At 34.0% G+C, this 24,536-nt stretch overlaps 1 protein-coding gene and 1 long non-coding RNA gene across 2 annotated transcripts in view; one reads left to right on the top strand and one right to left on the bottom strand.

Annotated features, from left to right (window-relative positions):
- The window catches only part of LOC144845333 (alpha-2-macroglobulin receptor-associated protein-like), a 149,536-nt gene that overhangs the window by 90,142 nt on the left and 34,858 nt on the right, over nucleotides 1-24,536 (bottom strand). The gene's annotated exons all lie outside the window — the stretch shown is intronic.
- LOC144845346 (uncharacterized) lies at nucleotides 904-19,334 on the top strand. Its single transcript, XR_013612539.1, has 3 exons — nucleotides 904-996; nucleotides 1,205-1,432; nucleotides 18,964-19,334. It is a non-coding gene; the product is annotated as an uncharacterized LOC144845346 (long non-coding RNA).

Genomic DNA, 24,536 nt, shown 5'->3' with positions numbered 1-24,536 from the left:
CGCCCATAGGACACAATAGGGTTACGGTAAGCTATAATATAGTTTTTTTCTCTGGTTAACTTTCTTTATCGTGCTTCTACATATTATATACTTTGTCTATTCTGACCCTGACGGCCGCCCATAGAATACAATAGGGCCGTGCAGTTAAAGGTAAGCTATAGTTTTTCCCCGCTGGTTAGCTTTCTTTATCGTGCTTGTGAGGGAGGGGAGTATCACCGCCGGGTATTTAGAGTGCGCAATGAATGACGAAATCTGTCAACGCAGTACGGTACGAAATAACTCGCTTTCAAACTATTGCAATGTTTCTTCAAGTCCTTCCGTTTTCCATCACTCTGCATTTGTTCTGATTTGCCTGTAATTCCGTTGCAAAGTGACGCCAGCTGATTTCTACTGGATTATTGAATTCACGAGGAGACTAAGTCAGTATTGTCGTCAAAAGAAATTATTAAGATACAATGCATATGGCTCATTTAGAAAGGTTGTATTACTTTGGTAATGGTAATCGACACTGTTAATTATTAATATTGACTTCCTAAGATGGGCGGCCACAATAAATAACTTGCGTTTACCAAACTAAAATGAGGACATCAGAATAAACTTCCATTACACACAAATAATGTTAATAGTAGGTTTATTTAGCAGTTTACTCGTTATGTGAATATGCACCAAATACAAACACTTTGCTGCGTATATACATCTATAACTTTAGTTTAGGCTATAGACGGAGTTTTAACTATTAGTAACAAGATAAATATTTTGGCACATATGGCGTTTCATAGGTATACTACTTGGAAACTCGGACAGGTGGACTAACATAACATAACTACAGACTTGGGTAAAGTCTACTATAACCTATGAAATCTCATTGCAATTAAATTCTGAAGTTTTCTAACCACGTGTAGTTGGACATTGGAATTTTTCAAGCACCGTACGTCGTAGGCCTATGCAAACTATGGTATGCAGTACAGTCCCGAGTACACTAGTACGAAAGCTACCGTAAGTCGCAGTTTTAAGTTATTGATTTTCCTCTTTTTCTTGACAAAATCCACATTTTGTATTGTTTTACCAGGTATATAAGTTGTTTTTTTGTTTGTTTTCCTTTTGTTCTTTTAAACAATTTACATAAATAAAGCATAGTATGGAACGAGTGTGAAAAACAGAGAGATTGCGCATTTCAATATCAAATTGTTTAATTTTCATGTAGGTCTAAATGCAGAGTGTTCGGCCTTGGTTGGCAAGCGAAAACGGATTGAATTAGAAGGAATGGGGCAAGCGACCTGTCAAAGCTAACGTTTGAAAGCTTTCTTGTTCACTAATTTCCGCCAATTATCTCTTGTCAGTTGGTTTGTGGATTGAAAACTTTATTGGTTAACATGTTGACGTTGTGTTTAGTTTTGACAGTAAACAGGAGTGACTCGTCTTTCCACCTTAAGTAAGTTTACGTTTTATCTTTGCAAAAAATAACCTCAAGGCCCATTCGGTTGTCTTGTTTCATAAAGATTTTGATATAAAACTAGCACATTATGAAGGTATTAATTCTGTATTAGAACTCTATACTTTTCCATGCGACAAACTCAACAAATTGCATGCGAGAGTGTTAATATTTGATTTACCGTGTAATAAGACCAGATTCCAATACCCATAGCGTGTGGGCTCTAAGGCGACCAATTATGATATTATTGATGACAATTGACTACCTCGAAGTAGCTAGTATTTGTGTTTGGCTGGGAAGGGAGGATATTTGAGAGGCCCATGGCCTCAACAAACACGTCCACTCGTCTACCAAACGGTACTTAAGGAAAATGAACCCTTGCTCTGACCTGACTTTACACTATCCATCGATAAAAATTGTTTACAGTTATTTACACAGCTTTCATAATTCATAACTACAGTATACATGCATGCATACTTTTTTTTCTAAACTGTATGCATGGTTACTTTAACAACACACAGGCATTGCCGTCTTGATAAGTGCGTATCTGTAACGCTTTTTATTATCAGCTTCGTTATATTTTAATGCAATTTTACAGTGAGAATTTAACCACCGGCCACAAAATGTCGCCTGAGGCGAAACACAAGTAGGAAATATCACATCTATAGCTTCTGATGTATTTACAGGCGAATTCTTCCTGTTCTTTGATCATAAGCCGATGGGTATTTTCATGGTGATTAACACTATTCTACCGCAAATATCTGAACTCTTTACATCCATTGCCAATCTAGCCTAATCTTGGTTCTATCTTTTTATCATTTGGTAAATCATACTTGGCATAAATTTGTCCCACCCTGGCGTAGTGTAAATTAACCGGGTTTTCAGCATTGTGACTCATTAGCCATGTGCATGACAGAACACGCATGCTTGACAGCAGAAAGTAAATTCAGTAACAATTGTGATTAATAGTGATCTGGATACAAACACAGTAGGAATACTGTAGTTTGTTATGTGAGGAAGAAAATTAAAAGGGAAAAAGAAGAGAGAATGGATATCATATTATATTGTTCAAAATGAAACATACATAATACTAGGCCTCGTATTGCATCTTTTACTCCCTACTCTCTTGATTATGACGCTTTGTTTTGAAAGTGTAAACATTGCTCATATACTAACCGATCAAAATCTGTTCTTCACTCAAACGATTTGCTATTGGCCCAAAGTTGTTGGTGAACGTCAGTAGGTTCGAATTACATTTTCTTATATATTTATGCTGCGAAGCTGGCTGCCTTGCCACGCCCTCTCTAAACCTATCTCCATAGGTTAAGAAATGACAGCAAAAAATAATGTCGGTATTGAATTTTAATGTGCAACATCGAAGTCGGTCGTAAATCAAGTGTCTGGCGACGCTTGTATTCTCAGTTTGAACATAACGCGTCTGTGCAAATCAAAATATCTCATAAACCGATTACAATCCGACTCAACTTAATATGATATTACTTAGTGATCTAGTCACTTTTTACCGAGTAATTTCTTTTCCCCATACAGCAGGTCATGTTTCATAAGCTACATATGCCTTGATGACAATAAACTAAGAGCATCATCGGGTCGGCAACCATTGATCGTTGTACATTTTGTTATCGTAGTGAAAGCAGGTCTCACTTGGTAACTGTCTAATTTTGTCATATTTCATAAACCTTGTATATGTAAATTGATGGCACCATTCATGTATCTTTTATCCTATCAAATTTGGCAATCGAATCTAACCGATGGATATGATCGACGTGAATCTTACTCAATCGATTTCATCATGGAGAAATAAGTTCTCCATGATTTCAATAAACAAAATTCACTTGGAATTGTTATTAGGCCTGGTGCCCCAGTTGACGAGTCAGGGGAACCAATGCAATCCAACAACATGATGCTCAGCTCTGGGGATCAAAGGGTTTCAATTCTACGCCCATATGGACAGACACCGCTCGCCGCCGTGGAGAATAATGTATACATAGGCCTGTCGCAGCCAGACATAAGATCATAGGACTGTTCCAATATTAAGCAAAGCGAGTTCAATGTCCTGTTGTTCCTTGGGGGAACAAACTTATTTTATAAACATCCATATCCGGTAATAAAAATGTTAAAACTTCAAAAGCTGATACTGTACCATCATTGTACAGTACATTCTTATTTAGACTTTTTATAAAAGAACACAGTTTTCGGATGACCATTTTTTTATAATCTTTTTTGTTTTCATGATAAAACTTCAAATTCAACAAAAACGTTGTGGACATTTCTCTTCGGTACCATGCAAAATGCTGGCAACTAAATTAAGTTTGTTTTAAGGCATTTTGTTTATTGTTTTGAATTCATGTCCTATTTTATAATTGTTACTGTCGGATATGAGGCATAACTATATACCTTTTAGCCTGTGATCTTCAATCGGTATTTAAGGAACATTGTTTTATAGACACACTGTCTCACGCTGTATAAAGTGTATTATAGTTCTAAATGAATGTAAACAGATATAAATTAATATTTTTAAACTAGACCAAAGTTCACAGAGATCAAAAATATTCCCGCAATTTAAAAAAGGTAAATATGAATTCACTGTTAACAATCAGCCTATCCATCTTTAGGGACTTAGTTTCTTTTGACCAGATTCTAATCATAAACCTGGTAAACTCTAGCATTTATTTCTAGGTCGCGTTGACGTGTTTTCATGATATATTTAATTCCATGTGAATGTTTCCTAATATCTTGTTATAATTTATTTCATTTAATTTGACTTTTGAAAAAGAACTTGACGTTAAATGGAAAAGAACGCGACCTGTTTCATTTAGGGAACCGAAGGTTTAGTCTATACCCAGTCTATATTTTTTTAAAAATTAGGATAAAATCAAAGTCATTTATATTTTGTTTAAGTTAAACAATTTACGCAACTGCGCAAGCACGGTTTTAAAGAGATAAAGTATCGTATTTAAAAGCCATAAAATTGCAGAAATTGAAAATAACACAAATTTGGAATAAGAAAATCGATGTTTTAATGTTATGATAAAACAAAAAAAAAGTGCTGCCTACAACCACAGTGGTGGTCATTTTAACCTCGTGAATGCATGGAACCATAGACATAAATATGGTAGTGATATGCCCAAATATGGTAGTGATATGACATCATATATGGGCACATCACATTTTTTGTCACATACAATTTGATAGTGTAGACAGCTCAGAGCTTAAGAAATATTTCTTGTGTTAGGAAAGATGACCAATATGAGTTGTGTTGGGTGCAATCGTCTCGATTGGTGGCGCTTTCATAAGTGTGGAAACTATTTCGTATAGTATTTCAGAAACCTACTCTCATGGAATTGAAATGATGTGAACATTTAGTGGGCCATTAGATTACCGCAAATAGGCCTAATTTAGTAGCATGTTAATCAGGGTTAAGTTTCGTCCCCACTTGGACGCAACTAAAAATATAGCGCAACACATGCGAGTTTACCAATCAAGACAGTCCATCGCGTTGTTATTGTTGGTCAAATTACGTGCGGCGCTGTTACGTCCTTGTTGGGTCCAAGTAGGCTACAGTGGAAATTCTGTTGAATTTAAATCTGAATTTAGTTAGGCCTATTGCATTTTTTATGTATTTTATATTTTGACTATAAAAGCCAATTTATTTATTTTTATTTATTTTATGTCTTTAGGCACTGTGGCCAAGGATTACCAATAGTGAATTAATCACTGTCCTATCAGATAGGTGGTAATCCCCCTGATACAGAGGCTATTGTGTGAACCAGTTCACCGGGGTAACCCCCTACTCTTTTTCGAATAATGAACTGGGTTCTTTAAAGTACACACAGGTTATAACTGTGTACACTGGACCTACGGTTTATAGTCCTTATCCGAGAAGACTTGTTCCACCACCAGAACTAGGAGCGAGTCGGCCTCGAACCCTTGCCGATGTTGTTGTTGGCTCTTTAGGTACGATAAACGGCGCCCCTGCCTTAACCGCTCGGCCATATACACAGAAGAGCGGTAACGGTAATAAAAATATAGAATCTATGTTATTTACTTATGACCATTTACACAAAACGCGGAACGGACGGGCGCTTTTCCGCTCAGGATAGATAGATTCTACGTGGGACAAGCTACATATATTCCGCTTGCCGCCGTTATCGCTCGTCTGTGTATTGGTCTTTATTTGATTACTCAATACATTACTGTTTTTGTAATTACCTTCTGACGATCAGAGACAGCAAATTATCTTTAATGAACCAGCTCTTTAAAAACAATAAATATCCACCATTAAATAAAACGGTCGCAGCCTTGGTATAATTATTTATCACGTTATAAAAATAGACCCACAATGATTAGATAGCGTAATAACTCAACCGAATTTAGCTTACAGAAGTGATGACGTGAAATTGGATCATTTTGTTCGTCTTTGTTCTAGAATATAATTAGTTTTTCATATTTTAATCGCAATTTCAGTTTTGATGAGCTATTTTGATAAAATAATAGAAAGTTTTTTTTATTAGCAGTATCAATCTTTTAGATATACTATACAAAATGATTTGAAAGAAAATAGAGCAGGTTTATTTTTAAATGAGGACATATTGCTGTGGCGTGTTTCATTACAATATGAATTATAATCATTAGCCTGTTTAGCTGTATGAATTAGGCTATAGTATCGGGTAAGACCAGGAATATTACTGAATTATCATATACGACCAACTTCATTATTTGTATTAATCATAAAACTGACATGTAAATATTTCTCAACTACAATAATCAATAAAACTACTTTGCAGTAATAAATCATGTGTTCTTTTAGTCACGTGGTTCTCATCGATATTGACGAGTAGTTCGTATTTCATGGAATCGTTATCATAATCACATGATGCTCAATGTCGTCACCATCAATCGTCATAATCATTACCGTATATAGGCCTATGATTATTATAATAGAAAATTGACGAATTATAACATAGGGCATCTCATGCTTGATTTAATTTATAACGAACTTGAAAATAAATTTGGAATAAATGAAGGAATAAGGAAAAGAAAATAAAGGAAAGACTTAAGTTGCCCTTTGTGTCTTTGGTATATAAATATATTATACTAATAACTACAGCAAAATAATTAAAAAGTGATGTATAGTTAGAGGCCTATATAAAATAACACAATCGAACTAGAGAGGTGAAACATATTAAATTCAGTTCTATTTTTCTCTATTGTGCGTGATAATCATTCTTAAGAGATATTAATGTTCTTTCGGTATAGACAAGGTTCTAATACAAACATGACATGTTATTATCGACAACTGCTGCTAATATTGGTATTACGACGCAACAATATTAAAGATCTACACACATATTACGCGTAATATTATGAAAATTTATTGGCGCGTTGATTTTTACGATGGCGCCAGAATAACTATCACTGGAAACTCGTATTGTCTAAAGTTACACTTACTAGACTGACTTTGGAAAGAAGGGAGAAAGACAGTTAAAACATGATTCTGACAAGGAGACAGATGGTTTGCACGCGGGCAAATATTTCATCGGATGAAAAAAAAATAGAGAAAGACATGATTTCTGTTTCTCCTCGCTGAAAATGTAATGGTACCATTAATTTTTACAACTGTTTGATTAGCATCGGTTTGGTTTTGAAGCGGTGTCTTTATTTGAACTAGTAATGTTATATCGTGTTTAATACCGACAATGCAAAGCAATATCTGTTTCGTTTGTATCAATGTCTTTCAAAATATATTATATTCAAACTAGACAATCTAGGTCTTTGTGTCAACTTATAAAAGCCAAAGTGTTAGATAAATTTCGCAAGATTAAAATTTATATTTTCATGGATATTAGTTACAATAAAAACAGGAACAGAACAATATTTCTCACCGCTCAATTCAATATCCACAGCTGCGGTTCCCAAATGAGGCATTGATTCTCCGCTTGCAGTTAAAATTTCCAAAGAAGATGGTTGAATTTGTACTTTGTAATCAGTGTGTCCAAAAATAGATTTTAAAGTATCGACAGTAATAGTTGTGATTTGGGAGCCAGTATCAAGTAAGGACATTTTCTCAGCTCCATTGATCTTTACCACCATGGTATTCGTTGGACCTACCAATGGTGGTATTCGCTTTACGCTGCCTACTGTTGCGGCAGCGGTCCCTCGTTTTTTGGAATCTGGGGGCAAAACCTCTTTATATGTCCGGGTTGATTACAGCCATAGCACAACCGTACCTCACGCCGGTTATCCTTTCTGACGTTTGTCAGAGCAGAAATTTGGTTTTGTAGTGTTGCAATTGACTGTTGCATTTCTACGAACTCAGATGACGGTTGGCGCACATTTTGCGCTTGGGTTCGGGCCACTATCATGGTATTTTCTTTCTCAAATACCCGAACCTCACCAATTAGTTGACGGAATGTCGTTAACATAGGTCTCATCGGCGCAATTCTATTGCGAAGTTCAATGTTCCCTATGCCACGCAAAAACTGGTTAATTAAAATTCGGTCCCTGTCTGGCATTGGACCTCTGCCCATGATCGTTTCAGCTCGCCTTAGTTTGGAATCCAATTCAATTGCGAATATGGATCCGCTTTCATTGGGTCCTTGGAACCGAGCATAGAAATTAGCGAGTGGGTCCCCACTGCAAATATCGCCAAACTGCTGCTTTAATTCGGCAAATGCTGTCTGGGGATTTTGCCATTCTACTGGGATGTTCAAAACCAATTTTCTTGCTGAGCCCCCTAAGTTCCTTACGATTGTTGCAAATTGTAATGTCACTGGCATGGTACTAGCTGATAGTAAATACTCCATATCTCGAACCCAGTCCTCTATTAGTATACCCCCTGTTGTTCCTGTGAATATTGGAACACTTTTAAGTTGATGCACTGGGTTGTAAGGCATATACCCAGCACCCACATTATTCCGCTGTATTGGAGTATATACATTTGAAATATTATTATGACGTTCGCTTACCCTTCGTGGTGTTGAATGTGATGGAGTCCTTTCAAAATGTGATGAAGAAGAAGTATCATTGACCATGTCTACAATTGTGTAATCCATTCTATCGCTATTTTCCGTATAATGAATTAAAGAAATAAACTTGTCCGTACAATTAAAGAAACAAAATTAAAAATCTGCTGTGTCAATGTCTCGGTAGAACCTCCAATTTGTAGCACTCTTTATATAAATGACACAGACTGTTGTTATATTCTCTCAATTGTACTTTATTTACACTATATACAGGTACACAGAGAGTGATTAAGTTGTCGCTATCGGTTAAAGTTAATCTAAACAGTGTTAATCTAAAAAAGAAGTCTTAGTTACAGAGAATATACATGACTATTTAAGGAGTAGCCCAGTGAGGTGACTTATCAGTTCAGTGACCCTCCTTGTCCCCTCCCAAGAGCTGGTATATCCATTAGTCACACCCAAGTCATTATTCGATACCAAATTCATGGAATAAGGCAATTAATTATTATGAGTTGACACCTTAGTGGTTACAGCCCAGGTCTATAGTCTACATTAGTATATATGGAAAACCACATGAATTCCATGAGAGTGAGTGACCTGCTACATATGAATTTCCGTAATTTTTCCACTTGTAAAATGCTTTCAAAGTATTTTGCAAGTACCACATACCGATATTATTACTAGTTTTTTTGTGTAGCACGATATACGTCCACATTATTACTATATTCTATTATAAGTCCTTATTGATATTATTTTTTGACAAATATCTTTTATCCAAATCCAACAGACCATATCTTTTGATCTTCAGAAAAATCAACATACACAACAGCCACTTACCTCTATGCCTATTATTATATCATGGAGGTATTGATTATATCTTTTTCAAAATGGCCCTAAATATCAAATAGCACGCCCTCTGTCATTCTCTGCATTTTGCAAAGTATTTGGTTCAGTTTCTGTGAGCGCTTAAAATTTATTTTGTTTGTATGCTTTTATTTATCAAGTTTAAAATCTTTTCTAAAATCCTAAAATGGCGATTTTTTTCCAGGCGAATTTGTTGTGCGTCTCTCTCTCTTGGTTTGTTTGCCTACAATTTATTCATAGAAAGTTTACGTTACCTTAGAGGGCGCTGCTAACTACAGATAATTATAAAGTAATGTAAACCTACATAATTTATTGAAGACTAAACATTAAACTACTGTAGGCCTACATACTGTATAACAAAAAAACATTGATATTGTCACAGGCTTAATAGCGCATGCCTACTGACAATAAGCAAGCCTCCGTGTTGAGAGTTAGTCTTAGTTAAATCCAATCATGATTTTAAACTTCTTTTAGAATCATACTTGACGACTATTTAAACGGTCTCGACTGGAGCCGGAAAGAATTTCGGACAATCGATGATTTCTTCTCATCTCCATAATTTTTAGATTTATTTTTCTCCCTTATTGGTGGGCTGTTTATCGTTTCGTCAGTCTAACATCCAATCAATTGCTTTTTAAAAATATTAGAGTATGAGCGTCAACTTTGTTTGAGAACAAGATCATGTGATTTTTCACGTGAACTTTCATGAACAAGTGCGGGTGGTGGATCATTTATACACGGAGACACAATTATCCAGTGTAATCATTTTACCCTAATTGGCAGAATCATTACAAAGTTTAAGTGTAGGCCTATTATGTGTGGTACCGCCAACACAAAATCGACAAACGGGCCGCAACGCATGTCAGCGCCGTCAGCGACAGGGACCGGCTCGGGCCTTGAATGCCAGCCATGCTCCCTACTGAGCTTCATAATATGACACGAATCAGTTATTAAAAGTGGAAAGTTTCTGAATATTGGGGTAATAATGGATTGGCAATAACAAGTCCATGGCGCTAGCCCACCAAGCGAGATTAATTGGCGCTACAGTTTCACATTTTAGGTGGCCATGTCCGTTGAAAAGTAAGAAATGTTACTTGTGTAGTCAATGGTTGAAATGATTTGTTTTACTCTTTTTGTACTGATATAAACCCAAATTTAGGCTCCTAAAATGGTATTTGCATTACCGGCCTACTTTAGATATAGGCCTACAGTTCTGTACTCAAACCAAGTGTAGATTAAAAACAAAGTCTGTTTTTCTTTTGAAGCACCGTTATTGTAGTAGAACACAAGTAAACGTGCTATCCAACAGTGGTAGGTAGCCTATTATTGTCATTAGATCATTAGTCTATTTTATAGCAGCCTCATAAATCACGTCAATGATCTATATGGAAGTAGTTATCGAAACTATAATTCCATTCATGGTCTTTCAAGCCTAACTTCCCGGGTCGGTTGGTTTTTGTTACGGCGGTGTACACATTTTGCTAGGCCAGGGATTTATCTTCAAAATCCTCTGTCATTCAGTTAATCCTATAGTTTTTGATTATTTATGAATTCAATATTGAGGTCGACGGGGTGTTAAATTCTTTTGAAAATGCAATTGTCAATTTTAATATGCGCGTAGTGGTAGATACTTAATGTATATTGTATAGGCCTAGGCCTAATGATAGAGCTGTCGTTTCGGTAGAATAATAACATGTTCTATCAGTATATGTTCACTCATACATTACAATGTGCTTTAGGCTTGTAATACTAATATCCTAATATAATTAATTGTAATTATCTTATGCATATTCTACAGGTTTTTTTTTACAATAGCCTCGACTGAATATTTTATTCTTACGACGTTTGCGGTCTTTTTTAAAAACTTTTACTCATAATGGCAAATTAAGTGAAACCCCTTCATTGATTAGATGGGTGTGTCTAATTGGTATTGTGTATTTCAGAAAACAATTTCATAGAATAGCCTATTTAGTACGTACTCATTCCACCAATGAACCAAGGCAATTATTATTGTATGAACCTTCTTTCTTTTAGTTTGCTTAGCCTTCCGTTCATCATAAAAACCTAACATTAGACGAATGATTTTGTATTTTATATATACATGAAACACAGTGCCTAATCCATTCGTTTGTATACTCACGGGTACATACATAATATTAAATGTTTTATGGACACGGAGATAATATTAAATTGAAAGATTTTGTAACGCTAAACATAATTACAGTGCAAGATATGAATTTAATAAAAAGACACACAGGTTGTTCTCCCGTTGTTTTAATCACGACATGATTATTTTCGAAAATTGAACGGCTTCTGACTAGCAAACCTATAATATGACAACCTTCGAAAAGACCCCAGGGTTCTGTTGTTTCCTCAGATTTGGGTGGCCGGTAACATCCAAGTGCGCCGCCTTTTGACAAACACAATTTACGATAGATTGACTGAAATTGACGTGTTGAAACAGGGACCATATTGCTCACAGCTAGAACTGTTCAGCTATATTTACTGGATAACCTCGTAATAGCAGACAACACAGGATTTGCCGCCGACGATCGCAGCCCCGGGCAGCCAGGCTTTTCTAAGCTCTTCAGGCACTGATTAATCTAACTGATATTTAGTTAAGTGTTTTGAATGGTATAAAATGAAATGGAATGGGTTTGATATGAAGAGGCTGGGAAATATGACATATGAAATTTAACGATTATCGGCCGCGCGATCTGTCATTCTTTGTCAGAATGTCCCACGTCATAACAACAATATTGAGTGACAGTTTATAAAATCAACCCGCAGTACAGAATCATTTTTTGACAGCGCTGTCATTTTTATAACTAACTCACTAAATCGCTTAAAAGAACAACATAATAATTTCCGGAAGATTATAAAAAAATATTAGTTGAAATAATGACAGTGTGGTGATATAATGATTATTGCAAACTCACTTCCTCCCCCTGCCAAAATCATTTATCGTAAATCGTAATCATTACTATTCTAGGCATGTAACATAATTAAATACGGACATTCGACGCACCATACTTGACAGCTTTACAAATGATTGCAACATGCGTTTATTGAAATCTGGCAACAAAATTAAGCTTCGTTAGGAATGTTTAAAATTGTATTATTAAAGTCTGCTAAACATTCATAAAACGGGCGTTATAAGTCTGGTGAATAATACAATCAGTATCACAATACCTGCAATATTCTTCAATATTGATTTTGAATATACAGAACATTGTTGGAATGTTATTTTTGTTTATCCTTTTCCGAGTAGGACTTGTGAAATGTAAATCACTTATATTTTAATTTTGAGTTTCAGGATATGTTTCAGTTCATTAGATTTATAGGTTATAACAACATCCCATAAGTGTATCTGTGATTCCTAATGATATTTATTATTCCCGCTATCTATTTTGGCATTCCCTAGCATTATATCGTTCATTCGTGTGTGAGATAGCGCCCTCATGCGCCGTACATTGTTAAAATGTATCGGTTATCTAGCCTGTTTATGCAACTCCCTGGTTTATGAATGGAGAAATTAGTAAATTTACAGTAAACAACTGTACTACTAACTATTAAATATTTTCTTCTTTTCAGCTTTATATTAGAGAACTAGGTCTACAATACCTCAAGACTATACTATACTATCGATTAATTGTTCGAACTGTAACTTCACATAGACTTTGTTTTGTCCAACTGGTCGTAGGCCTACTACTGTAAATATTATACCACTTTATATTATACAATACATTTTTTATGTTAATAGGCAAAATTCTCTGCTTTTAAATGTTTTTGGCAAATAATGCGTGTGCGTAAAGGCGTACCCTTATTAATTTCAGTCAATATACTGCCTTAAATATCTACTGTAATGTATCTATAACCGGCATGTATTTTAAACACCCCTATAAATGCAAGACGGAAATGGATCGTATTAATGACTACAAAACCTAATGCCATCATGATTATTAATACTAGCATTTGTAGACAATTTGGCGCTTTCTTTACATAACAAATAATTGTTAATCTTTTATGATATCAGTTAATTTGAAATGACACTTGGTAATTAGCAAACAAAGTATCTAGTATTCAGTCGCTGGTGGAACAATATAATTATCGTTATTTGAATTATGCAGGACGTTTTGACAAATTTTAGGATTTATCTACGTTTGGTGAAACTTGCTTCCGTATAGTTGTACGGATCCATGGCGCCTTATTTAGCTTTCCTGGTGCAAAATACGCATAACTGTTCTTCTTGATAAGATTCAGAATTTGTAAACTCATCATAACCCTGGGAACTATTTCTCTTTCAGTCGTTGTCATTGTTAATGATATTATAAAGTATCACTATATATCCTTTTTAAATTATAAATTAAGAACTAAATGAGTTAAGATTCAGATAACTTGACATTTCTAGTATAATTCCTATGACATGTTTCGGGCCGTATACCTGCATGCTTATAGTTATATGGAGAAATATACTGTAGTTATATACCATGGAGAAATTATAATGCAATTAGACCCCAGTTCATATACTAACTCCATGTTTCATAATGTATCCACTGGTGCACCCATGTCAGAATGTGTGACAACAGTCTGGTAAATAAAAATAATAACCAGCTCATTTTTATTAGCCAAAACTATCAGCAAACACATATTACATGGAAGAATCATGCATATTCTAACTTGACTATATTACTATTACCATATAAGAAGTTTTTCTTAGGTCTATTGCTGTAAAGTTTATAAATATTAAGATTTTATTCATTCATATAGGTCTAATTATTTTCAAAATATTTTACATTTTTAGTAAATAATTTGTTAATTTAGTCCACTGTCAAATTGTCGAACATATCGGCAATTAATACCCCAGCTACAGTCGGTTATTCATGGACACTTCAGCGATGTCCGGACACCATTTTAGGCCTACATGTCAGAAAGTGATACGTGTTAGTTAATTGGCACTAATAATCAAGCCAAATTGACGTACACGCCTGCTATGGCCCGTATATTGATTGGCAAATCCTTTGAGGATGCCGCGCTGGTATTGTTGACTTATGCCACAATGGCTATATTGGCAGGCGTGGAAAGTGTAATTACAGAGGCCTTTAGAAATCTGATTTTGATGCACAATAACTTTTGACCATGTTTAAATACCACAATTAAGCAATCGGGAATTGGGTAGAAATTGGCCTATCGTCACTGTGCACGTTTGATGGCGAGTCTTTTGTTAACTACAAATTTTGAATGGTTGCATCGATGAATAGTCGTTAAAACATTCGACAAGAAAATTACAACTTTGTCCGAATGTTTCATCAATTCAATACTAAACTTTATTCATTTAAAATACAATTGATTATATGTAATATATAATTTCTCTCTATGTCCATGTTATAATATGATACGGTATAGAGTAGGCTACGACATACAATTTAATATTCTGTAAACATAAATAACATGTTTTTAAATCGGGCGTGAAAATGATTGGCTTTAATGTTATCTAAATCATAAAGAAAGTACAAGAAGTTTTTCAAATGTTATCAAATATAAACATACTCTTCATCCTCGACGAGTTTACGAATGTATAAATACGACTTGTAATTGGAAAGTCCTTAAAGGTAGTCTCTGGAGACACGACATCAAAGCTGTAAAAAAAAAGTATTTGATATATTTTGATATAACACTTCTTTAGGACCGACATAACCCCAGTGAGATTTGCTAATTTTATTCTTAAAACCTCAACCGCCAGTGAATGTTTTATAACGGAAGCAGTACCAGGAACCTGTTAAGCTAATCATTGTATTGTTGAATGTTATACAACTGGGAGAAAATACGTTGTTCTTGGGGAAATGTTTGAAGGCCACGCTACAAGCATGCATGTCAGACGATTAACATCGACTCTTTCCATGTTCTGTTTGTTTACCCTACATTTAAAACAATGTAAAAAGTATGCTTTGTTTAATAGGTTGAAAACCAAGACAACACATTATTACAGTAAGCAATTCTAAAAAAAGAAACCCCGATATTCCGTATTCTGTAGTCGACGAACAGCATAAATATTGTTACAGTGCAGACCTATCAATTCAAAGATAACAGTGATATTCATATTTGTTTATATATTATATCATATAATGTAAAGTCATATCATATCGGAGGCAGTACTGATCGGATGGCTATCAGGCCTAGTCAAGCAATTGGTTTTATTACGACATTCATCGATGCGACAGGTCTGACTTGAGAAGACATCATTTTGGCAGGCAATTTCGTCACGGGTCCCTAGAAATCGTAAGCCTGGGATTAATAACACAAAATTAGTACAGACATTAACCTATATAATCAGAATGGCTTCCATATCGCGTTGTTGTTATGCATTTTAAAGCATTTACATATCGCTATTTTATTCTTCCTTTTGAACTTTATAATAACTGACACAGATAAGTCACAATATGGAAATATTGTATTATTGATATGGTAATTCTAAAATTTATAGGTCTAATTTACAATTCAAACCAATAAAACAGTGCAGTGCGGTACTGGTAAAATGCGAAATGGCAAAGATACCTACCTAAATACACAGAAATCAGCTGTATAGACATTATCACGGAACGGAACTCGGCACCGTTCAAATTGTTTAAATTATTTATATGATTTCCATTTTTAAAACAGGGTTCTTTCGTTTCGTGAAACCATGGATAAATAACTATTAACTTGTTTCTCCATGTGAAACGTAAATGTTTATTATCTTTGTGAAATAAATCTTGATTGATTGATTTGGTTGTCAGTTTATATCTAGTAACCATTTATAATTCCAGTACCAGTATATTATACTAGACCTATACAATTATGATAATGATGGTAGAAACCTGTCTCCATTCAAATACCTCATCCTGGTACCGGTACACAATAAAGCAAAGATATTATTGATGCCATAACCAGCATTTATGACTTTTCAAAGACCGACTGTCCGATTTAGGAAGAATAAAATAGCGATATGTAAAGTAGGCCCGGCCTGTTCATCCAAGAATTATCCAAGCATGGCTATAAAATTATCCATGACCTAACTGTTTAGTAGGCCTATTTGTTTCTGTGATGTTTATGTTTAATATCACAGGCCTATATGAACAGGACCAATGCTATAGCACATTTTAACTTCCTCCTTTTTAAAATTATGTATCGTGATGTTTTAAATACATTAAAGTACAAATAGTTTTCTTCAAATTCTCAGCAATAACTTTTCGTAAAAAAGTCGAAAAATGTATTATAAATAAAGAAATGAACATCCGGTTACATAAATGTGAAGGTTGTTTAGAAATAAACATTGCTTAATATAACTTTCAATTGCAGAATCATAATTTCTTATAAATGCATCGAAGGAAGACAAAGGAATTACGTGATATTGTGTTAAATCTTTCTTAGAATGCTGCAAACATATTGAAAATATCTTGGTGTTGATTGTAAACCACTTGAGTGTTGTGACTAAGTTTCCCGAGACGATCCTGGATCTAATTCAAATCCGCTGTAATGCGCTGACCACTGTCAACACATTCATAATTATGTGTGGACGATACTTCTAAAATGAATTAACAACGTTGTAATACATTTCATACAAAACAACTAAGAACGACACAGATAAATTAGGCCACCATTATGCTTGTAATATAAAAAAAAACGCGTCACGTTAATATTAAGATCAGTCGTAGGCCTACTGAAATTAGGCCTAAGTTAATAACACAATAAGGTATCGTATATAAATTACATGAGAACAACAATACAAATATGTTAGTACTATTGATTAAAAGGAAGAGGAAAAAACTAAGGCGAAGTCGTTACTTTACTTATCCATCGACCGTTTTCTTCGAAATTCTAGCTTAGTTTTCTGATTCGTTTATTCGTTTAATGCATGCATAACAAAACTTACTTTTCACCTAAAATATAAAAAAAGAGAAAAGAGAGCGTATCATCGAATTTTCTGAAACGTTGAACGATCTAGTAATTAAACATCTAGGCCTATAATATATTAAGCTTGAATTTAATGTAAACGTTAGACTTTTTGGTGGTGGGGCCACAAAGGGTTAGTTGCATTGAACGGTCGCGAAGTTTTAAACACTATGCGCAACATAGCATTCCATTTTGTTGATTTGAATCCTGTCTTCAATAACGCAAACGCAACGAGACGACGCGTTGAATTAAAATATGACGGATTACGCGTTTCAATCGCCAGTCCAATATTCTAACAACTCAGTTGCATCATTCGCAATCATTGCTAGCAGAACTTCCACTAGAAACCACTTTTGGTGATTTATCACTTGCTCTTAAATATAAAGATTTCGACTGTCTACCTACAATCCATTACCATCGTAAAATGTTACATCTTGTCAAACTGACATATCGATCCGTCTTTGTCAATTGACTTTAGCATCCATTTTCGTCAAATTCGAGTTCTCCGGCACGAAGATTCCGTCTGTCATGCCATTTCAATCTGTCATTGTCACTACTCAATTTGTCGCAAAACACTCTTGTTTACACGGGAATAACAGTGTTGGCTTTCAATATGATCAATCTTCTTACATTCACAGTGTTATGTAAAATATACATCATAGAGCAGTGTAATTAATAATGTATGCCTTCTTCTGGTTAATAAGTGGCTGGGCTTTGAAAGCATGTACGTGACCAAAGTATTGGTAGCGGTCAGTCTCCAAATGTAATTTTACAGACAGAGATTGTTGGCATAAGTTTTAATATTCATCAAACAGATCTTATTTATTCAGATCAACGTCAGTTTGGAAAATAAATGTTTAATGTGTAAGTCTATACAGTGCATGTGGACAAGATACTGGTATATCACAAAATTAATCGGCCTAAATAAAAAACGGATTTTGTATTCAGAGATATACTACCAATCAATAGTTCGGCCCACGGCCTAAAATCAAGCCTCGAGATAATGAACGCATGATTAACATTGATGTGCAAACCGATGTATTGTGTGATTCTTAGGTCTATATACGAAATTATTATTATTATCGGGGAAAGGTTCCCCTCTCCCCCACACGCACACACACAGATTGCAATATTTTGTTTGTGTCATGCCATGATATCAAGGTCCGATTCACACACAGGAAACAGAACATTAATGCTATGTGTCGCTAACCAATCATCGTTAAGCTTTAACAACTAATATGGCATGTTCGTCAGTCAACGCGTTGTAACGCACTGTAAATCAGCAAGTAGTTGTTAGAACGCGTGTCATCTGGCTATGTGTATCTATCAACACCATCCACAACTCCGTGACGTTCAATTCGCAGCTCTATTAGCCGGTGATGACAGCATTAATAACTAAACCAACAACACTTATTACTGCTAGTGTACTTTATATTAGTTCTCGTACACAGAATAAGCGTAAGTAGTAATCGGCCCTTGTTAAAAATCAACAACAAAAGAGCCGCCAGGCCATTCACCTCATTTATCTCTCTTTTTATTAGTTATGAATTTTATTCAAATAGTGCGCTAAGTGAAAGTTCAATAGTTTTTGTAACTTGTTCCATCCAATACAAACAGCTATAGGCTATTTCCCTCTGTTTTTTAACCCATGAACTATTATTTTCAGATTTTAATTCCTAGATTAACCAAACATTATCATTTTTTTAAAGCGAAAAACAAAAAAGTATTGTGTGTTTTTGTTTTATATAATAGACCCAGTGGCTTAACATAACACACGAATCAAGGAATGAGGATTGAGAGGTGTTTTGTCAAGGAATTTACATAACCGAGTGGATAGATCATTGTCCGTGTCAAAACTCTCGCCGAGACGATCACTCACCATCTATCGGGTGTGGTGATACAATTTGATATCATGACAGAAAACCTACTTAAATTAGTATTTGCATAATTCTATAAATGTTGATATGTAGTATTAATTGTAAGAACATTATGTGAAAGGAAAGTCGGCATCCGCTTTTTATTAGCCTCATTAATTTGCTAATTTTCACATCATATGAATGTTCGGCTGTTTAGCATTAGCCTCATATTTTGTCGCAATGTGAATAATAAAGTAATCCATTTATATGCATACACTCGCCGTCGATGTCCTATCAGAAAAGAGAATTTATTTATTTATTTATTTGTCATCACTTTTTATCAGTGGCACACACTGTCGTCAGTGGTGCAACCAAAATAAAACAATAAAACAAATGAGCAAAATAATGAAAGGAAACAAAAACAAAAGCAACATAAAAATATATAAATATCTAAAGCTATACTACAAACTGTAAAACATGAAGGGTAACTCCATGTATAAACTAAGCACAACACATGCACATCAAGTAAATAAAATAAAGGGCAAAATGTTACAACATGCAAAAGAAAAATTAGTTAAAAATACAAATAAAACAATATACTTGGTGGTAGGTAAATAGATCACATAATTTTGTAAGAAGAGAGTTGACCCCATTCTTAGTCATGTATATCTAGATTCTCTAATTTGTTGTTCCATTCTTATTTATGCATGTTAGTTTTGTATTTAGCAGTATTTTGCATTTATTTCAGCCTTTTAATGAAATAAACCCCCGATGTAAGCTCATATTTTTCGATTTTATTTTTACGATCAAGTATTACTAGTTGTTGACTATTGACGAACGTCTATAGTGACAATTCAATTTCCTTTCCGACGTATACATTTTATTACTAAAGTAATTGTATTTAAACTGACACGTAGACGTATACATTATTCATTAAAATACAAATAGCCGCCATAGTACATTGAACTAATGGTATAAAAAATAAAACATAAAAATAGGACTGGGTCGATTTTTGTTTGTTTAGTCATGAAGGGAAAAAATCCTCTGTGTTTGAGCCGCATTAACTCTATTATTTGCTAATGTTCATAAACTTTATGATAAGCCTCTTCGGCCATTTTGTTTAATAATAGTATAAACAAAACCTTTTTATATCGTAATCGGTTTAATTTGTGACCTCCTGTTTATTCATATAGCAAATGGTTTATTTAAAACCAGGTCGGATATACAAATTGAATGAAGTGGTCATAATTATTTAAACTGGTATTTCTACCATTCTATCACCTTCCGTATCGTGTTCGACATTTTAATTTACTAATTTGAAATGCATTTCTCCAAAATTCGGTTAGGCTAGAAAGTCGATATATTCAATGTTATGGATTTTGTGTATGAATGATTGGTTGCCTTTTTGTATATATATATTGTTATGAATGAATTTGTATTTTTATATTTGTTCAGCCACTAGGCCTATGTTTTATTAATTATATTGAATTTGAATAAATACAAAAATACTTATATATTAATTTTGATTTCCATTGCTTGTCAATTAAACGCATAGAGCAAGTAGAAACAATGATACCTAATTACTGTGTGGATTTGGTCGATTGAATTACGGAATCTTGGATCCCAGGAAAATAATCTCAAAAAATGAGATAGGCTTATGGTTTCTAAATTCGACGTATCCGACAAGATACGGGTTAAATGCCGCCAAGAAACAGAAATAAATAATTTATATTAAAGCCCCCTTCCCTACGTTTTTTAGATCTAATTTAAGATCACAAACTATATTTAATGTAAAAATAATACTGTATGGTCCTATTGCGATAACTTTTTTCGTCTTTAAACGGTTAAAAATGTGAAAAATAAGTCGATTCTAATAATTATAGCGGCCCGCTATAAATCCCAAAATGCATTGCGCGCGGATTGATATTTTTGTTTTTCACCTGTAATTCGCCCACTTTTCGATCGATCGTGAGACCAAAACAAATGGAAGACTCCTAACTTTTCAGCGAAAATACCGGGTTTTCCCCAATTTGTATCAACGGAGTCTGGCAAAAATAGAAAGACAATTAATGCAGCAACTATACAACGTCAGGCTAGGTATATAGCTGGCGTACGATGTTTGTACGTTACCGATGTTTACCAGCTAGGCCTACAAAACTAAGCCTAGCTAGGCTAGGCCTAAGACCGTCCACGAGAGGTCGATCGCCGCGAGCTACTTAGGTAGTGCATTGTTTCTCACTTTTTATCATAATTTACCATAAAACGTACATTTAAGACAAGGAATGACATGGTTTAATGTTTTTAAAGTGATATATATGTATTATTTTCCAAAAAACGTCCAAAATTGCAGGGAAGGGGTCTTTAATAATTGTCAAAATTAGATACGTATGACCTAGTTTCAATCTGTAGGTAAAAAGTCATGTGAGATCTATTTTCAGAAGAAAAAAATAAATCGTATACAACAATAAGCTATTGAACAATAGCGCATGGTCAATTGTATGGCGGCAATCACCACCGCGACCTGGTTCGTCGTATCGAAAGAGGTTAGTCAACACTGTCTCACTAATGGATGCGTACTTTTTACCATGATTTTATTACTGTTTAAACGTAATAAAAACTCAGAGAATTGCGTTACGGGATATCAAAAGGCTTACATGTTTAATAACCTAAACACATGCATTTGTACACACTGGCTTAGCGGCGAGTCTTTGAGAAAATGTATGATTCGGTTCAGGTCGATAGGATAAAATCTCATCACGCCGTCAGCTTACAAATTGGGAATTGAATAACTAATTTACCAATGATAATCTCGTCTAATTAGCCAATGACATGTTCCAATGGGAACTGTGATTACAGTTTATTTATTAAACAAAATATAATTTACAAAGATCTTATCCACCATGATTAGATGTGCATCTCCTTACATCATATCACATTCATGAAAGTAACGCATGCTTATCAAACATGCTTCACTCAGATACCTAGGAACAGTGCAGGACATTTATTATCTACATAGGTCATTAGCCCGAATTCAACAATATAAATAATAATATAAAAAAAACACACAAAAACTTATGTGTGCGTTAATAATGCTTTATCTTTTTTAATCAAAGTAAATGAACTTAGCAAGATTAAAATAGTATATTTTCTTTTTTACTTGACATTAATAAAATACATTTTTCAACAGAAGAGAATTTGAAGTAAAAAGATAATAAGTAATTGTTTTCTTAAATTATTAAAAGTAATAGAATATGAAATTCGTTTTCTACTAAATTATTGTTACAAACTGTTTTTTGTCCATCGTCCTTTTTCAATTTCGAGGTAAAGAACACTTGATCTATAAATTCAATTATAATTTTGTTTTATTTTAAATTCTTTAATGTGAATATGAACATTTTCTAAAGCAATGTCTGAAAAAAATTCAATCTAGAAAATGAACAAACTTTATCAAAAAATGTTGTCTTTCATTATATCTTATATAAGGTAATTTAAACTTATTTATAAAACTATGTTTTGTGCAATCCAAATATAACCAGTAGGCCTAAAGGAATTAATAATAAGATGACTCTTGTATTTTTGTAGGTGTTGAGAAAAATATCAAAACATTTTAAGCAATTCACTTATTGTGGAAAGCGTTCTTTCGACATTGTGTGGATAATTAATATCTTCATATACCACCAACATTGGCTAATAATAATAATAATGCACTTTCGCACTTTTCATTAAAACTACGTCTGAAATAAGAAAAAAAAAAAAAGAGAATTAAGATTCCAAAAATTAAATTTCAAATTATAAAGAAAGAAAAGGTTATTTTTATATAGTAACAATGACAGTGGCCTGTTTATGAATTGCGGGGAATTGATAGAATAAACTGAATTTAAAACAAAATTGAGATTAAAATCAGCAAAAATAAGATTTACTAACAGCGAGAATATGGAAAAACTCACGAGTTATTATTTCTTTTTTAAGTTCATATTTTATGATTTGATGAAGCAAATTTGACTTACCGGTCCCTGGGCATGAGAGCTGAAGTTGGGCATGTCCGAATTTTTATTAATTAGAGCTATGCGTCACAGAAACCCCCGAAACTCCATCCTAAAGTACCATAGAAAAAGACAAAGCTAGTCTAAACATGATTGGCATTTTGAATGGAAACAAACACAGCTACGTGATGGGCCTATTAATAAGACAATAGTTAGGACATGAGTATTGTTTTGTTGTAAGAATTGGAACCATCGGCGGTACACTCAAACATTTTTTTACAATGATGGATTTTTGTCTTTACGTTCACACCTTCCTTGACACAATTTAAACGAATTTAAATAATTGTCTTTTTGAGGCCTGAAGAAAACTGAATTGGGCCCCTACAAAAATAGGCAGGAGGCTAACATTTCTTCGAGGTTGCACTTACTGATTTGGTCTGTTCCGCCTGGTATTGTTGATTGTTGTTCTTTCCTTTCTTCGTACACTTCTCAACAAACAGATCCTGGTTGTCAACAATACTAATACTTACTTAGGCTAGAAATAGCCTAGATGTATCCAACTAAGACTTGATGTTCTCTTCCATTAAGTATTGTAATTAATAATGAATGTTCACTTTAATATTCTGTCTTTAATTCATTGGCCTTGTGCGCTCGAACAATACAATATATTAATTATAATAGCTTCCAATTTATTTCCATTGGTATAGACATTCTGTAAGCACTTACCCAATAACATTAAAGTGATCCTGCAATTACAGTTGGGTTCAATAAAAAAGGGGACTCTCTTGGTTGGTTGGTTGGTTGTTAATTTAAGTATCTGCATTTGAATATAAATAAATCCTGCATCCATTCATTAAAATAACATTTGAAGATAATAAATATTTCAAGTGGATAATTGAAATAATTATTAATGTTTCAGTGTACACAAACTACCGGTACACTCATATGAATGATAATAATAAAAACCAGTAGGCCTAAATCTATTTTTATCCGGCTTCACAGCTTTACATTACTAATCGTGATGAATGTTCTTTTGAGATTTTTAGAAAATTAACATTGGTTTATTAGCCTGGATTTACCGGATAATAGAAATGCACAAAGGATGCGTTGATAGGCCTACTCAATTTATTTACTAAAAAATAACATTATTGGTATCTGAATGTAATTTAAGTATTCATATTCATAGCTTACATCACGATTGGCCATCCATAGCTATCAACATACTGATTGCAATTATTATTGACATAATAATAATGAAGTTTTATTATTTGTTTCATTTTTAGAAGATTATTTAAAGGTTAAGAAATAAAAATGATTTAAATGTCTAATAAGTTAGAAGTCATTTCCGATAAATGTTTTATCGAACCTTAGAGATTGACAAGAATGACTGACGACAGACAGACGACATAATTTCAATCGAAATCTTATTTTAAATTGTTTACAAATTCATCACAGTTTTCCCACGAGGGGAAATCAACAGGGTTAG

The sequence above is a fragment of the Antedon bifida genome, chromosome 6 (genome assembly GCF_963402885.1).
Source record: "Antedon bifida chromosome 6, ecAntBifi1.1, whole genome shotgun sequence".
Lineage (NCBI taxonomy): Eukaryota > Metazoa > Echinodermata > Crinoidea > Comatulida > Antedonidae > Antedon > Antedon bifida.
The sequence above is the reverse complement of the archived record's forward strand: the minus strand, read 5'-3'. Positions and strand labels throughout refer to the sequence as shown.